The sequence below is a fragment of the Lycorma delicatula genome, chromosome 3 (genome assembly GCF_047948215.1).
Source record: "Lycorma delicatula isolate Av1 chromosome 3, ASM4794821v1, whole genome shotgun sequence".
NCBI classification, from domain to species: Eukaryota; Metazoa; Arthropoda; class Insecta; order Hemiptera; family Fulgoridae; genus Lycorma; species Lycorma delicatula.
The window spans coordinates 124386212-124392211 of NC_134457.1; positions in this window are offsets into that span (position 1 = coordinate 124386212).

Here is a 6000-nt window from a genome sequence, read left to right on the forward strand (position 1 = left end):
GCCATCGGTAAATGTGGCGACGATGCAACCTTCTACGATTGGAAGGTCCGCAATAAATATTGAACATAGCACAGGACCTAGAACAGAGCTCTGAGAACACCCGACCTAATGTGCAAGAATTTCAATAACTCATCTTTTCATCTTACTGAGAAAAACGTCCCTCAAGATAATTCCATAAGACAAGGTAATAAATAGGATTGAGTGAAGTTTTAATTTTAATTTGTAGAGCAAGCCAGGCAATCATACCTTGTCAAACACCTGTTGGATATCTAAGAATGTCGCTTACTATAATTTTCTTTCCTACAAACATCAATTGATGACACTGACGATTTTATCGGGTTGTTTGTAGGTTGGAGTCGCCGTACCTGACCCCAAATTGGTGGTCCGGAATTACCTTCTCATCCACCAAAACTGGCCTAATCCTACAAAGTATCAGCGTTTCAAATAATTTAGATATTACCGGATAGTGTAGAAATGCTGATTGAAGAACAATATATTATTAAATTGTTCTAAATAAAGAAAGAGAGAGGGCGAGAGAGAAAGATGCACTCACGCGCGCAGGCACGGTCACACACATACCCCCCCCACACACACACACACACACACACACACACACACTCTCTCTCAACCCGTCCCATCACCATCCTTCACAATACCATTCCCTCACCTTTAGAACCCCTCTCGCACTGTTACGACAACAGACCTTGAACATTTTCAAACCAGCTATCCTTTGCTACGTCTCTGTTGGCATTTTTCTTACATTTCCGGTCTTTGATGATGGTCCTGCAACTATCGATTATGGATTTGCAAATTATGAGGATATCCATCTCTTTCTCCATAGCAGTGGCCCAACATATCATGCCCTGCCCGGCTTCTATTAGCATTTAGCTCTATGATGTTCATTTTTTGAGGGCAGAACATCAGACTCAAAGGCTGTGGCCCTCTACCCCACATCCTCTGTATTGACTGGCGTCGTTAAACTTCCTCATCTTATATCCTCATTGGCCACAATTGAAACGTATGTGGCTGCGATGAGGTCCCACGCATTTGTTACAGCGATGGCCGGGCAGCCAGCATCTATAACACCGATCATCCTTTGGCCTACGTGCCACTCTGCAGGCCACCCATCCGACTTTAATTCTACCTTTTTGCTAACAGTGATGGAGCAGAAGCTGCTAACACCGTCTTCTTTGGTAATACTCCTCATTACCTGGCATACCTCCTCCGAGGTCGAAAACTAGACCAGATCTTTAACAAGGAGATAGACGGTCCTTCCTTGCTGTCTGGCAACCTTCACATTCACGTTATTCAATTTATTTAAGATAGTTCTCAAGGAATCCGCCAGGGCTCTTCCTCGCTGATACTATCTCCATGTTTTTGCTGACCTCATTCTTCACAATCCTGAGGAGGTGAGCATAAGTTTCTCGCTGTGCGTTCACAACAAATGTAGATGTAGGTTCACCTGCACCCTTATGAGCGGGTTTCTATATGTTTTAGTCCTGGGCCAGCGACACTAAATATTTCCTCGTCATCTTCCAACCTTTGTGCTCCCCCATTCCACGAAGTCATTTCCCCAAGGCCATCTGCACAGAAACGCAGGTCTCCATCTCTGCTAGTGATCTGTTTCACCGCCTGCATGATTGCTGCTCTTACTATCCATCACTATCACATATGATTTTTGACAAGCCAATATATCAACATCTATTACTTTAAGAGTGGGAGTATCCTCCAACACCATACCCTGTTTCAGCTTGCTAGCTCTTGCCATCTATTTCACCTAACATACTATTTCGTTCATGTCATTCAAATGGTGGTCATCCACTATTTTTTTTTACTCGATTCATCACGGCTAATGTCATACATCACTAAGCACCTTCATTTGCTTCAGCCAGAGCCTGCCTATCAGCCAGCTCGGTGTAGGTAAAACAATCTTGAGTCCATCTCTTCATCAGTAATCTTTCGAGATGTCCCTGATGGATACTGTTTTGGAGGCAGTCAAGAATTCCCTACGTGCCCGACCCAGAGCTCTTCGACTGGCTGGCTGTGTCACAAGTTGGAGTCCTTAGCATCTGAATCGAATTCCTAAAAAACTTCAGTTTATCAACAAGTACTCTAAGTCGAGTGTCAATCTGCTTCAACTCTCTTTTAACATACGGTTCAACGTTTACGTGAAATTCAGCTGCAACATCCTCAAATTCACCTAAGAGCCGCTCAAACACCTCCGTAGTGTTCCCCAACACAATGAACTCCTTTGTCCAGGCGATTCGACATCCCAGACCCGCTGGCAGCGGCAGATGGGGTAATTCCCGTACTGGGGTCTGTCACACTGTTCTCAATACATGACTCTGAAGAATCTAATTCACGAGTCCTAGACTTCTTTCTGCCACGTCTTTTGTGGAGTGTCCTAACTCTTTTCACGGCCATTTTACTAGAGGCTGGGTTATGCTTCTGCAACGCAATGGAACCTTTACCTTTTCCTCAATATTAAATCCCCTGGCGCCACCATAGCAATTAAACTACTATACAATATGACAGAATATTTCCACCAAAGTAGTCAAAAGTATTTAAAAATATAAAAGAATTATTCACAGAAATATAAACATGCAAATTATTCGGTAGTGTTTACAACCAACAGCCCCAACGTAAACAATCGTATCGTATTGTCCTAACCGAAATTTATCATATAGGTTATACTTCGATATACCGTCCTAACATGACTTACTCGATTTTAGTTTTCACAATTGTCACATCCAGTACAGTATCGTCCTAACCTAAATTGGTCGATGTTGATCTACACATGCATATTGACACATCCAATATTGGTTTCGATACATTACCCTAACCAAAATTAGATAAATCATTTACTATAAAAACTATACAAGCGATTGCTATTTATCTTTTAAAAAGGGAAAAACTGATACAACTATAATATCGTTTCACAATAACTTAAATAACTTTACATTCCATGTGCAAGCATATTTTTACTAGTAATCATAAAAGCCTATGCATAAAAAAATAAAATATCGGTATGAAATTTTACAAAGCTAATGTAACAATACGTAAAAGATTAAGATAATGGCATTCGTTACTATTAATAATAACAAAAAATGCCATTAGAGGAATTTGGTAAAAATTTAATTAGCTTTAGCAACTTCATAACAATCACCTAATGTAAGTAAAAAAAAAAAAAATATGAATAAAACTCGATTCTAATTCTTCCAAAAAAATGCTGATAAAATTTAACCAATGAATATACATTTATCCTTGCATATCGAAGATTACAGTTTCAGAAACCTTAGAGATAACTTCAATAAGAAACCAATTAGAATACCGTACTTTCCTAAACTATCGGGAGTACCAATACGATTGATAAGTTTCATCGACCGCTTAGATTATTTCACTAAATAACCATAATCACAATTCTGTATTTTTAAAACCAAACGACAGTACCAGTACGTGTGATTGTTGTACCGCCCCGATAGTTTAGTTCAATAAATAACCAATCAGAATTCCGCATTTTTCTAAACATTCACAGGAATCAAATCGAATGATATGGTTCGTCGCCACCAAAGATTACTTCAATAAATTAACAATAAGAATTCCGTATTTTTCTAATCGATCCCAAGTTCCAATAAGATAAACAAATCAAAATGTCACTACTTCACACCAATAAAAACTTTACAACTGACTAATTATTGGTATTAAATACAAAAGAATCATAATCCCTGTAGTTTAATCAATAATAAGATGAGAATAAAACTTTCTTGAATATTTCGTCTCTGGTTGTCTTCAACAACCTCTTCAAATTATTATGTTCTTAAAACTATTGTTTCACGAGATTTTAGTATTTAAAGGAAACTAAAATAAATTATTTCATCTCAACATTTTATTTGTTTGACTGGCATAATACAGTATAGACAAAGCAATTTTAACAAACTTGTGTTATTGACTTATTTAACCGTGATTGGATTAATTTTTACTATATTACCACATCATCTTGATAAAAAAAGTGGTTCGCAGAACATTAATTCAAGATAAACTTCATAAAAAAATTCGAGGTTAAGAATTAAAGCAGAAAGAATTTGCTCCATTTTTGAAAGATTAGATTTTTAATGGATATACCAACCAGTACAATATATATTGACACATTTCTTTGATTTATTCGCTAAAGATGTAATAAATCGGAGATTTTAAGAGATAAAAACTAAATAAAATAAAATTTTGAACTTCACAGAAAATATTATTTTGAATTTTAAACGAATGTTACTCGTTACTCGCTATTTTCTCATCAACTTTTGTTTTTTTTTTATGCTATCTAATTCGGTTAAATTTTAAATAAACGTTATCTTAAAGAAAATAAATGTAAAAATTTATAAAATAAAAAATAATTTACCGATCTCCGTGGCTGAGCAGGTAGCGTCTTGGCATTTCGTGCGGAGGTCCCGGATTCGAATCCTGGTCAGGCATAGCATTTTTTCATACGCTACCAATTACCACCGGACCAATGACCACAGCCTGTTGATGCCTGCTTTTTCATAACAAATAAAAAAAATAATGATTTGAATCCTAAATTAAATTTAATTTAAATTAATTTCTTTAAAATATATATTTTTTTAATTTTTACATATATTCATTTTTCCTTGGAAAATTGTTTTATTTTTCTAATAATTGATTCATAAAGGGTGAATTAAAAAGAACCTGTAACAGTTTAAATTAAAGTAAATAAGTTTTACATAAAGTTTGTTTTTAAAATTTTTAAATGTTAATTTTTCTGTATTGAGCCAAAAAAGAGATAGTCGGAATAATTCTTAGAACAAACACGAAATAGTTTAGATTTGAATTTCTGTATAATTGACGTGGATTGTAATTGGAATTCAGCTTGCAGGACTGTAAAAAATTAGGACTGCTAATTTTTTAGCTTGAGTTTTTTTACACCATCTGCCAAAAGCTGTTTGGCTAATGGGATGTAGCAAAATAATATGATATAAATAAACAACCCTACTCTTGTATATCATTAATTTACTGGAAAATAACTTTAGAAATATTATATCTATTTTTAAACTAACAAGTACTCTCTAAAATTCTAATAGATTTATCAAGCCCATCGAAACGCAGATATTGTTTATTACTCATATCTGCTAGATTCTTGTTTACTCTGCTTATCATGAGTCACTTATAAAGTGAATATTATTAAAAAATACATGCCTGAATAGTAGCTTATGTACCTGAGGTGTGTTATATACAAAGTAGCAATAAGAAAGACTGGGAAATATAATGAAAACAACACATTAATATTCCCCTATATGATGTGAAACAATTCATGACAACACTGATTAAACTCAGAGGGGAAGTCTAAACAAGAGTTTTCATTTTAACACATAGGAATTTTCCCTCATCATGGACTAACACAGTTAATATTAAAAATTATTATGTATTTTAGAAAAAAATAATAAGGTTATAAATCAATGAAAATAATTAATGAACAAGAAAAAATAATGTTTAATGAAAGAAAAAATTGTTTATATATAGTTTTCCATAATAAAATACTTAACATTTATTTTATGATAGTTAAGAAAACAATAACATTTATTCTGCATATAGCAAATAAACATAATATTTCGTCAAGATAGGTACAATATTCAGAATACAAATGAACTACGTCAATAAGAAGCAGTCAGCAATGGAGTTAAAGGAGAGAACTTGGTCTGGCTTCTTGTGTCCAAGACAATCCAGATAGAGACTTTGCAACCCTTGTAAACTTGAAGTACTTGTTCTAGAACTCTGAACAGAAACTCGTCAACAAAATCTCACCCTATCCAAGTTCCCTTATATTTACCCATCCTATCGCTTATTCTATTTCCTATTGTTTGTTGTTCAACTCATTTGATCAAAGTACGAGTATCTCTGTCTCATTATTTGTGATAACGAAAACATTTCATAAATGGGTTTGTCGTATTGAGTATATTCATATTTTCACTCAAACCCTTCTTGTACAATATA